This window comes from Mobula hypostoma, chromosome 5 (assembly GCF_963921235.1).
Source record: "Mobula hypostoma chromosome 5, sMobHyp1.1, whole genome shotgun sequence".
In the NCBI taxonomy this organism is placed as follows: Eukaryota; Metazoa; Chordata; class Chondrichthyes; order Myliobatiformes; family Myliobatidae; genus Mobula; species Mobula hypostoma.
In genome coordinates, this window is record NC_086101.1 from 159,137,126 (window position 1) to 159,150,326 (window position 13,201).

Sequence of the window (13,201 nt, forward strand, 5' to 3'; positions counted from 1 at the left end):
ATACTGAAGATATATGCTGCAAAAATAGTTGTGGCTCCAGCTGAGCTATTCCAGTACAGTAACAATGCTATCATTTACTTGACAATATGAAAAATTGCTCTGTGTCTTTAGAAAAAGCTGGATAAATCTACTCCAGCTATTGGCCACTCAATTAGCCCATTCTCGCTTAAAACATAAAAGCCTGTAATTACTGCTTACTGAACCCAGTTTACATTTCGCTCAGTTTCAGACCCCAACCATCTTTGTCCAAAATGGATAAAGCTTAATTCCAGAGGCCAAGAAAGAGTGATTACCCTGGACATTAAGACAACAATTGACCAAATGTGGCAACAGGAAGTCTTGTGAAACTGGTGTCCGTAAGTGGAGTCATACCTCGTATTTACCTGTTTGTGGTTGAAGGAAGTCAATCAACCCAGTCTCAGAACATCACCAAGGCTGCACCTTGGGCCCAAATATCTTCAGCTGCTTTTTTAACTGATTTTCCTTCAATCATGAAATCAGAAGTGGAAATGTTTAGTGATCATTGTGCAATGTTTCATTCCATTTGCCATTCCATATAACAAGACCAAGACAGCATTCAGGTATGTTCTGAATAGTAACAAATAACATAAATCCAAAATGTCAAACGACGATCTAACTATTAATCCAGGCCATATTTTGACATTACTATTGTTGTGACCTCAACTATCTATAGAGACATTGAATAGAGATTCAACTGGACAATCTTTCTCAGAAGTTAAATATCCTTCAGCAAGTAACTCACCACCTGATACCTCCTAGTCATTCTACATCTGCAAAGTACAAGCAAGGAATATGGTGGAACACTGTCCACCACTTGTCTCTGAGTGCAACTCCAACAACAATCAAGCATGATGCCATCCAGTTCACACCTAGATGTCTCTAACAGCGTATTCCAAACCTGTAACTTTTGGCACAGAGGATAAGCAGCAGGTGCAAGTCAACACCATTGCCTACAGGTTTCCCAAATCACACAACACCCTAACTTGGAAATGTATCCCTCCAACTTCATTGTCAAAGAATTCAAGTCCTGGCTCTTCCTTCCCAACATCACTGAAAAATACATTCACCAGGACTGCCGCAGTTCAAGATGATGGCTCACAACCCCGTCTTGAGGCAAATCGCAGAGCAGCAATTCACAGAACCAGAGAAAAAATGGATTTAAATGTAATAATTATCTCTGTATAAAATCCATCATTTAAAGATTGCATTAAGTCATCTTCCAGCTTCCGTTTTCAGCTGAAGACCCAGGCTATTTGTCATTTGTTTTATACACCGGTATGTTAAGGATGTTCATTCAGTCAAGACAATAGTTAAATGTTAGTTAAATCTGTCACGTGTATGGCCTCTTCCATTATGTTAGTTATGTAACATCTGGATTTGCCAGGGCTCGGATGAATATAGACTCCATGAACTGCACCTGCAATAACTACTGCTATTCAGTGTGGAAAGAGTAAAGATTAAGCTGTCATCAATTTTGGAAAATTGATCCTTATACAGAGGGCTAATAACACATAAATTAATCCAAAATCAATTTTTGTCCTGAAATTGCAATGCTTCATTTAAGTGATGTAGAGTTGGCTGCCATTTCATAAACATTGAACTTGCAAACCTTAAACACTCATAATTTTGAAAACCTTAAGTTTTGTAGAATCATGCAGTTAATGCTAACTAAGTATGGACTAAAATTGATAAACATGTGTTGCATCACTACATGGCCATTATTTGATGAAGTCTGGTCCGAAACTTAAACTTGCGGAATTAAAGTCATCTTTCTCTTCAAGCTCTTTCAACTTCTTCCCTTGAGTAATTTTGTTCCAGAGATTATACCAGGTAGCAGAAATTTTGTGCACAAACTTCAGCATTCAATCTAGCAGCCTAAATAAAAGAAAACCAGACTGACAGGATCAGTTTCAACACTAAATCCATTTCCTGACAGATTGTAGAGTCGGCAGTTCCCATGCTTGTGTAAATAAAGCATCAGCACAAATGATGAAATCCTTTGCCTCTTTAAAAAGCAGAATTCAAGTTGGCCTCTATCTTCTTGTTTATCAGCAGCAGGGATCCCATTCGAAGTATTCCATAAGGCACAGATTTCAAGTCATAGCACAGCTTTACCATGTAATTTGCAGAATTAGCAATTTGATATTTCAAGGTTGAAGGTGTGCAAAACGTTTCCAAGCAACGTTACCAGAAGGAATTGATCTATTTCATAACTCATCATTATTCTTCCTCTTTTAGTTTTCATTGAGCATCAACAGGAATCTTACTACTGGAATTGCTATTATCTTAAAGCTTTCTTTCGGGGGGGTTGGCAAATTTTTGATGCCCTGTTTGAAATGCATTGCAACTCATTTTCAAAAACCCTAGAAAAGCTAGCATATGCAAGGCAAGAATATTTGATGCACGTGCTCATTAATAAAATCACTTGTTAAAGTGTCCATAATTGAACTAGTTACTGATAAAAAAAATGGATGCCCTCCTTTTTTAATGTTGTATATTCAATGAGTATCATTTTTATTGATTCTTAAATTATGACCATTTTATTTTAAAAGGTTTGTAGAGCTCCAAAATCTAAGAAGCACTTTTCCTTGAAACTACAGAATTGGCAACTTAGCAAGTTTTTGCTTTCCTTTATTTCTTCAATAAAATTGAATTGAGCTCTTTTTTCCCCAGCACTAGGGAAGCAAGAACAGAGGACATAGATTTAAGGTGAGAGGAGAGAGATTTAATGTGACCTTTCTCCATCCAGTGGCTGTTTCCTGTATGAAATGAGATGTCAGATGAAGTGGTTGAAGCAGATACTATACATTAACATTTAAGACACTTGGCAGATGCATAGATGGGGAAGAGTTAAATGGGTCTGTGCCAAAGATGGGAAAATGAGAACAGCTTAGATAAAAATCTTGGGTCATTGTGGGCTAATTGGGCAAAACGGACTGTTTCCAGGTTCCATGACTCCAAAAATGTTTAATTTCTATAACATGGTGGTAATTTTTTGACTCTGCTTTAACTTTTGGTTTTCTTTTAAAAATTGTCAAAACGATCAGTCAGTCCCACAAACATGTTGAAAATTGTTAAATATTCCAAAAGAAAAATGTAAGTGTTAATTTCACACACATGACGTGTATTGCAGCAGTTTGCTGGAGACAATTTTTTCCAAGTAGGAATTTCCTACGGGAATATTTCATTTTTCCTTTTGATCATTTAGTCAAATTTTAATACGATAAAGAAAACAAAAACAAATATAGTTAGCATATAAAAATGAAATTTCAAATTAAGGCTCCCTCTCTGTAATCATGATTGTCAACCCAAGCTTCAATTAGTTCCAATGCCTTCATTTGGATTCACTAAATTCAATTGCAGATAGTTCTTTTCCCATTTATACTTAATCACAAGCAACATTATATCATTTAAACTCTCTCGTCTACCCCATATACCATATATCTTACCACCTCCATTTTTTTCTTTGCATCTGATCAAAGTCACTTAGGTGTCTTAACTTTATCATATTCTGAAGGCAGACCTTTGGCAAAATATTAATGCTTTACTTCTTTGTGAATGATTGCAAGAACTGCTGAGTTTTGTGGTATTTTTCTGTCTGTATTTGTGAACAGCACCACTCAGTCGAATGCTACAGTGTTAAAATTTCCATCAAGTTCAAGTTTTGTATTATTGCTTTACTTTCCTTACATACCCCCCCCCCCGCCACAATACCCTGCAGATCGAAACTCCACTGTCCTTGGCATACCACAGTGTTCCATTGCCTAAGCTTTCGGTTCTAAACTTTAGAAATCCCTGGAAACCTCTTGACCTCACCTTCTTTCTCAAAAAATATCCTTTTGAACAAATTTGTTTGTGGTTAAGCTTCTGATTACATGCTCAAAGGGAACAAGTGCTATTACTGCCAAAACAGGGACCCATCCTGTGGTATAGACTGTAAATACATTATTTTTGGTAGTTTCAGATGGAACTTTGTTTTGGTCGGAAAGTCAGAATCATTTTCTACCATTGAAGATTTGTTTCACCAAATATTGTATGAAATATATCTGCAGATTAAATTGATGTGAATTTTCAATCCTATGTCCTCATTTCCTTTCTTTCTGAACATTCATAAATGGAACTGCCTTGTTTGTTCACCTTGTTCGCCTTGCAGGCCTGATTTCATCAACTCAGAGCAGGTAAATATGCCAATCAGACCATATTTACCAATGGGCAGCCCTTTGTATCTATCCGTTTGACAGCACTTTGCTAATGGTCTATACTAAATGCTTAGTGATCCAAGTGCTCAAGACTGCTTCAACCAATTCAGTGCATTTCAGGTTTCTGCAACACACATCAAAGTTGCTGGTGAATGCAGCAGGCCAGGTAGCATCTCTAGGAAGAGGTACAGTCGACGTTTCGGGCCGAGACCCTTTGTCAGGACTAACTGAAGGAAGAGCTAGTAAGAGATTTGAAAGTGGGAGGGGGAGGGGGAGATCCAAAATGATAGGAGAAGACAGGAGGGGGAGGGATGGAGCCAAGAGCTGGACAGGTGATTGGCAAAAGGGATATGAGAGGATCATGGGACAGGAGGCCCAGGGAGAAGGAAAAGGGGGAGGGGGGAAAAAAGCCCAGAGGATGGGCAAGGGGTATAGTGAGAGGGACAGGGAGAAAAAGGAAAGAGAGAGAAAGAATGTGTATATATACATAAATAACAGATGGGGTACGAGGGGGAAGTGGGGCATTAGCGGAAGTTAGAGAAGTCAATGTTCATGCCATCAGGTTGGAGGCTACCCAGATGGAATATAAGGTGTTCCTCCAACCTGAGTGTGGATTCATCTTTACAGTAGAGGAGGCCGTGGATAGACATATCAGAATGGGAATGGGATGTGGAATTAAAATGTGTGGCCACTGGGAGACCCTGCTTTCTCTGGCAGACAGAGCGTAGGTGTTCAGCAAAACGATCTTCCAGTCTGTGTCGGGTCTCGCAAATATATAGAAGGCCACATCGGGAGCACCGGACACAATATATCACCCCAGCCAACTCACAGGTGAAGTGTCGCCTCACCTGGAAGGACTGTCTGGGGCCCTGAATGGTGGTAAGGGAGGAAGTATAAGGGCATGTGTAGCACTTGTTCCGCTTACAAGGATAAGTGCCAGGAGGGCGATCAGTGGGGAGGGATGGGGGGAGGAACGAATGGACAAGGGAGTCGCGTAGGGAACGATCCCTGCGGAAAGCAGAGACAGGGGGGAGGGAAAGATGTGCTTAGTGGTGGGATCCCGTTGGAGGTGGCGGAAGTTACGGAGAATAATATGTTGGTTCCGGAGGCTGGTGGGGTGGTAGGTGAGGACCAGGGCAACCCTATTCTTAGTGGGTTGGCGGGAGGATGGAGTGAGAGCAGATTGCGTGAAATGGGGGAGATGCATTTGAGAGCAGAGTTGATGGTGAAGGAAGGGAAGCCCCTTTCTTTAAAAAAGGACATCTCCCTTGTCCTGGAATGAAATGCCTCATCCTGAGAGCAGATGCAGCGGAGACGGAGGAATTGCAAGAAGGGGATGGCATTTTTGCAAGAGACAGGGTGAGAAGAGGAATAGTCCAGATACCTATGAGAGTCCGTAGGCTTACAGTAGACATCAGTAGATAAGCTGTCTCCAGAGATAGAGACAGAAAGATCTAGAAAGGGGAGGGAGGTGTTGGAAATGGACCAGGTAAACTTGAGGGCAGGGTGAAAGTTGGAAGCAAAGTTAATGAAGTCAACGAGCTCAGCATGCGTGCAGGAAGCAGCACCAATGCAGTTGTCGATGTAGCGAAGGAAAAGTGGGGGACAGATACCAGAATAGGTTTGGAACATAGATTGTTCCACAAAGCCAACAAAAAGGCAGGCATAGCTAGGACCCATGCAGGTGCCCGTCCCTCCCCCTCCTGTCTTCTATCATTTTGGATCTCCGCCTCCCCCTTCCACTTTTAAATCTTCCTTCAGTTAGTCCTGACGAAGGGTCTCGGCCCAAAACGTCAACTGTACCTCTTCCTAGAGATGCTGCCTGGCCTGCTGCGTTCACCAGCAATTTTGATGTGTGTTGCTTGAATTTCCAGCATCTGCAGATTTCCTCATGTTTGCATTTCAGGTTTCTCTCTGATTGGAAAGGTAACCCCCTCAGATTCCTTCTAAATCTCTTACAGTAAGGGGTAAGTCTATACCCTCTTGTTTTATCTACGCCTGATATGAGAAGTTTCCTGTTATTTTTTTGATCTGTACCTCTCATTGCGTACCTCAGTCATATCCCCTTGTAACCTCCTCCCATCATAAGAAACAAACCGAACCTCTCTTCATAATCAAAATGCTTCACCCAAGGCAACATCGTATAAATCTTGACTACATGCCCCTCACCAGTGCTGTCACAGCTTTCCAAAAGCATGGACACCAGAACTGCAGACAATGCTCCAAATGAAGCCTAACCATGTTTTATAACAACAGACCTTAACCACCCTGCTCTATTTTTCCCTAATGAGGGCCAACATCTTGTATTGCCTTCTTAACCCCATTATCAACCTGTACTTCCACCATCAAGGATCTATTATTTGCATATCAAATTCTCATTGTTCCTTAATATTCCTGAGGCCCTAACCATGACATTGTTTTCTGTTCTAGCCTTATTACTACTCCCAAAATGCATCATTTCACATTTATCTGGATTAAACTTTGTCATTTCTCTAACACATCAATATTATGGATAGGCAGAAGATAAAGACAAATGTATCAGTATCCCAGTGAAGAAAAGGGAATTACAGAGGCATGAGAGAGGAGCTGGCCAAAGTTGATTGGAAAGACACACCAGCAGAGATAACGACAGAACAGCAATGGCTGGTGTTTCTGGGGTAAATTCAGAATATGTCGGTTAAATGCATTCCAAAGGTGAAGAAGAATTCTAAAGGGAGGATGAGACAACCATGGTTGATGAGGGTGTCAAAGACAGCATAAAAGCAAATGAGAGGGCATATAATAAAACAAAAATTAGTAGGAAGTTTGAGGATTGGGATCCTTTTAAAAATCAACTGAAAGCAACTAAAAAGCCATAAAGGGAGAAAAGATGAAATATGAAAGTAAGCTAGGCAATAATATAAAAGAGGGTATCAAAAGTGGATATCAGACCACTGGAACATGATGCTGGAGAGGTAGTAATGGGGTACAAAGAAATGGCAGTCAAAAGTATTTTGTGTCAGTCTTCACTGTTGAAGACACTAGTAGCATGCCAGAATTTAGAGAGTGTCAGGGGGCAGAAGTTAATGCAGTTGCTATCACTAAGGAGAAGGTGCTTGGTAAGCTGAAAGGTCTTAAGGTAGATAAGTCATCTGGACCAATGGACTACACCCCAGGATTCTGAATGAGGTATCTGAAGAGATTATGGAGGCATTAGTAATGATCTTTCAAGAATCACTAGATTCTGGAATAGTTCCAGAGGACTGGAAAGTTGAAAATATTACTCCACCTCCTGATCAGATGAAGGGTTCCAGCCCGAAACGTTGACTGATTGTTTCCACGGATGCTGCCCGGCCTGCTGAGTTCCTCCAGTGTGTTGTGAGTGTTGCTTTGACCCCAGCATCTGCAGAATATTTTGTGTTTACAAAATACTAGCGTAGATAGAATGATTGACTGGCAGGAGGGAAAGAGAGGGAATAAAGGAGGCCTTTTCTGGTTGGATGCTGGTGACTGGTGGTGCTCTGCAGGGGTCAGTGTTGGGACTGCTTTTTATGTTATATATCAATGATCTGATGATGGAATTGAAAGGTTTCTGGCCAAGTTTGTGGGTAGTTTGAAGATGGTTGAAAGGGCAGATAGTGTTGAATAAACAGAGAGGCTACAGAAGGACTGAGACAGATTAGGAGAATGGGCAAAGAAGTCGTAGATGGAATATTGTGTAGGGAAGTGTATGATCATTGACTTTGGTAGAAGAAATAAAGGCATAAACTATTTTCTAAACATGGAGAAAATTCAAAAATTAGAGGTGCGAAGGGACTTGGGAGTACTCGTGCAGGATACCTTAAAGGTTAACTTGCAAGTCAAGTCAATGGAAAGAAAGGCAAATGCAATGTTAGCATTTATTTCAAGAAGACTACAAGAGAAAGAGGATGTGATGCTGAGGCTTTATAAGGCATTGGTTAGACCACACTTGGAGTATTGTGAGCCGTTTTGGGCTCCTTATCTAAGACATGCTTTTATTAGAGAGAGTCCTGAGGAGGTTCACAAGAATGATCCTGGTAATGAAATGGTGAACATCTGTGGAATGCTTTTTGGCTCTGGGCCTATACTCGTTGGAATTTAGAAAAAAATGAGGGAGGTTCTCATTGAAACATATGAAACCTATAGCCTAGATAGAGTTGGTGTGGGGAGAATGTTTCTTATAATGGGTGGGTCTAGGACCAGGGACACAGCCTCAAAAGAGAGAGATGTCCATTTAGAGCAGAGATGAGGAGGAATTTTTTAAGCCAAAGAATGGTGAATCTGTGGAATTCATTGCTACAAACAGCTGCAGAGGCCAGATCATTGTGTTTATTTAAAGCAGGGGTTGATAGGGTCTTGATTACTCTGGGTGTCAAAGGTTACGGGAGAAGGCAGGAGAATGATGCAATGCTGGAGAAGACTCGATGGGCTGAATGGCCTCATTCTGCTCATATGTCTTATGGTCTTACCTTGTAGCCCAAGACTGTCCTTCACACCACCAACTTACAGATCACATCTCCTACCATCCCCATTCAAATCATTGTACAGTATATTAACATCAGCCTGTTTCCTATCACCAAGCCAATTTTGGATCCCATGTGTTCTAAGCTTATTGACCAATCTCCCATGTAGTACCTTGTCAAATACATTTCTGAATTGTATGTAACCCACATCTATTGTGCCGACTTTATCAATGCACTGTCACTTTTTCTTCCTACTTTATCTGTCTCCTCTTTTACTACCTTCATCATCATTACAATGGCATCCTCCACTTCAGAACATAGAACAGTACAGCACAAGAACACACCTTTCATCCAAGCTAAGTAAATTAGTAATCAAATGGCCAACTAAACTAATCCCTTCCGCCTAAACAGTGTCCAAATCCTTCTATTTTCCTCACATTAATGTGTCTATCAAAACATCTCTTAAAATTCCCTAATGCATCTGCCTCTACTACCACCCCTGGCAGTGCATTCCAAGCACCCAACACTGTGTGTGTGTGTGTGTGTGTGTGTGTGTGTAATTAAAAACAACTTGTGTCGTACATCTCCATTGAACTTGCCCCCCTTACCTTAAATGCATGCCCTCTGATATTAGGCATTCCAACTCTGGGACAAAGATACTGTCTGTCAACTCTATATCTCTGATAATCTTACAAACCTCTATCAAATTTCTTCTCAGCCTCTGCCTCTCCAGTGAAAACAACACAAGTTTGTCCAACCTCTCATTATAGTATGTGCCCTGTAATCCAGGCAGTATTCTGGTAAACCTCTTCTGTACTCCCTGTTTTTGAAAGCCTTGACATCTTTCCTATAATTGGACGATCAGAACTGTATGCAGATGTGGTCTGACTACAGATCTATAAAGCTGCAGCATGACTTTCTGACTTTTGAACTCAGTGCCGTGATTAATAAGGTTAAGCATGCAATATGCCTTCTTAAAACCACCCTACAAATCTATGTGGCCACTTTCAGAAAACTATAAAGTTAGATCCCAGCTGAACAAAATGGGATCCATTTTGAACAAACAAATGTAACTCACCTATATTAAATGGCATTACCATAACGAAATCTCCCACTATCAATATTCTAGGTTAAGATTGTGCAGAAACTGAAGTGGAATTGCCGTTTGCCCATTTATGTATAACAGCAGGTTAGCGGTTACGAAACTTGCCATGAGTAACTTGCCTCCTGACTTCACAAATCATGTCCACCATATCTAAGGCTTTGTGTGATGGAATACTCTCCACTTGCCTGGATGTACGTGGCTTCAGAAACACTCAGGAAGTGGACACCATGCAGGACATAATAGCTCACTTGATAGACATCCCATCCACAACCATCCATTTCCTTCACCATCAATGCATAGTAGCAACAGTACGTAGCATCGCAACAGTACGTAGCATCTACAGGATGCGCTCCAGGAACTCACCAAGATTCTTCAGATAGAATCTTCCAAGCCCATGATCTCTACCAAATGGAAGGAAAAGGACAAAAAAAAAGCATCACCTTCCAAGCCACTTACCATCCGACTTGGAAATGTATCATCATTTCTTCACTGTTATTGGGGTCAAAATCCTTCATCAGTATGAGTATATCCACACTCAAGGACTGCAGTGGTTCAATTAGCCAGCTCACCACCACATCTCAGGAGCAATTAGCATGGACAATTAATTGCTGACTCAGCTTGCAAAGGCCTCTTCACTTGAATGAAACATTTTAAAAAATAAGCATTGTATTAAGATGATCTTATTTATAGCTTCTCCCCAGGACAACCCTGGACTTGTTGATTGTTCTTTCTCTCCACCCTTTCCCTACCCTTCCTGCAGCTTAATATTAACTTGTTTTCTCTCCTTCCCAGTCCTTATCTAGTGTCCCTGACCAAAAAGATAACTTTTCCACTTTTTACGTATGCTGTCTGAGTGTTTCCAACATTCTATTTTCATTTTTATCTTCTAGTTAACACTCATTTCTAGCTCAAATTTGCCTCAGATCAAACAAAGCAATTGCAAATATAATGATATTACAAAAGAAAATTATCTTAGCGTAAATTGTGTTTCCATGATCTGTAGCACAAGCTTACAAAAATGTCATGCTGGAAGCTGGCCCCTTCCATGAAAACACCCGGTGTAGCAAGTTTCTGCTAATTGGGTCTGTGTGCATATTTGCCAAGAAATCTTTTTGGATGCAAGGATACAGATGGGTGACTTTGGAAAAAGCTACTAAATTTAAATGAAAATAAATGCACTGAAAATTAACATATCAATCAATTAGACAAATATATCATTGATAGGGATATTTTAAATAAAAAAATTAATTTAACAAACATAGTTATTTCAGTTGGTTAGCAGTGTTTTGTGGAAATTCCATCAGTATAATGTACCAGGTTATCATTCAAAAGTCCTGATGAAGGGTCTTGGCCCAAAAAGTTGGCTCTTGATTCCTCTCCAAAGATGCTGCCAGACCTGCTGATTTCTTCCAGAAACTTATGAGTGTTACTTTGGATTTCCAGCATTGCAAATCTCTTCTGTTTATCTTTCAAAATTTAAGGATTTTTAAAAAATGAAAATTATCTTTCCCAGTTGGGTAGAGGAAATCAAATTGAATCATGATGTTGGAAAACTAAGTTTGGGCTCAAATTGAAAATTATAACTCACAATTTCTAGCTTATTAATACTTTAAAATATACCATTTCCAAAAATTATTGGTATTTAATTGAATAAATTATTTCTTGCAATGACATAGATAAACAATTTGAGGAGGTCCTGAAGAGAGATTTTGGGGAGCTAGGTAGAAAGCTGAGAAACAGGACCTCTGGATTGCTGCCTGTGCTACATGCCAATGAGGGTAAGAATAGGATGATTTGGCAGGTGAATGTGTGGCTGAGGAACTGGTGCAGGGGGCAGGGGTTTCAGATTTATGAATCATTGTGATCTCTTCTGAGAAAGGTATGATCTGTGCAAAAGGGATGGGTTACACTTGAACCTGAGGGGCGTCCAATATCCTTCCGGGTTGATTTGCTAGAGTTGTTTGCGAGAGTTTAAACTTATTTTGCAAGAGGATGGGAACCATAGTGAAAGTACTGAGGTCGAGGTAGTTGGTTTACAAACAAAGGCAATGTGTAATGAGACTCCTAGCAAGGTGAGATTGATGATAGGGCAAAATTGTAGTTAACACAATGAGTTGCAATGTAAAAGGTGGACAAAATTGAAAAGGGTGAATACAGAACTGAAGGTGTTATATTTAAGTATGTGCAGTATACGAAATAAGGTAGATGAATTAGTAGCATATTTAGATTAACATGTATGGCGTTGCAGGCATCACTGAATCATGCCTGAAGAAGATTATAGCTGGGAGCTTAATGTCCAATGATACACATACTGAAAGGACAGGCAGGAAGGCAAGGGGGTGGCATGGCTCTGTTTGTTTAAAATGAAATCAAATCATTAGAAAGAGGTGACGTGGTGTTGAAAGGTGTTGAATCGTTGTGGATAGAGCTAAGGAACTGCAAGAGTAAAAAGACTCCAATGAAAGTTATATACAGACCCTCAAACAGTAGTAAGGATATTGTTTCCAAGTTACAACAAGAGATAGAAAATAAATGTCAAAAGAGCAATGTTACAACAATCAAGGGGGATTTTAATATGTGGGTAGATCGGGAAAATCGGGTTGGTGCTGGATCCCAGGAGGGGGATTTTCTAGAAGGCCTATGAGATGGCTTTTTGGAGCAGCTCATGGTTGAGCCCATTATGGGACCAGCTATTCTGGACTGAGTGTTGTGCAATGAAGCAGAATTGATTAGAGAGCTTAAGGTAAAAGAACCCTTTGGGGAAAGTAATTATAATATGATAAAATTCACCTAGAAATTTGAGAAGAAGAAGCTAAAGTCAGATGTATCAGTATTACAGTGGAGTAAAGGGCATTACAGAAGCACGAGAGAAGAGTTGGCCAAAATTGATTGGAGAAGAATATAGGCAGGGATGATGGCAGAGCTGCAATAGCTGGAATTTCCAGAAGCTATTCGGAAGGCACAGGATATATACATCCCAAAGAGAAAGAAGTATTCTAAAGGCAAGATGACGCAACCGTTGCTAACAAAAGAAGTTAAAGTCAACATAAAAGCCAACGGGAGGGCATATGATAGAGAAAAAAATTAGTTGGAAATCAGAGGATTGGGGAGCTTTTAAAAGAAATATGCCGGCCGGTTTAGCGAGCAGTGTGGCGGACATCCCTGCTGAAATCTGGAGGAAAACACACAGAGGATGCAGAGGGGGATCACAAAGTCGAAGAAAGAGGACCGGGTTGAGACAACAGAGATTTATGGAGAAGAGCAGTTTGGTGGGTAATAAAATAGATGAGTTCACGGCACTAGCCAGGCGTCAGAGAACATTTCGGGAGTGCAGTGTTATGTGTTTCCGTGGAATGGGGCTGAACAAGGGCATACCCGATCAAAACTTTTCCATGGACGGCTTCCAGATCATT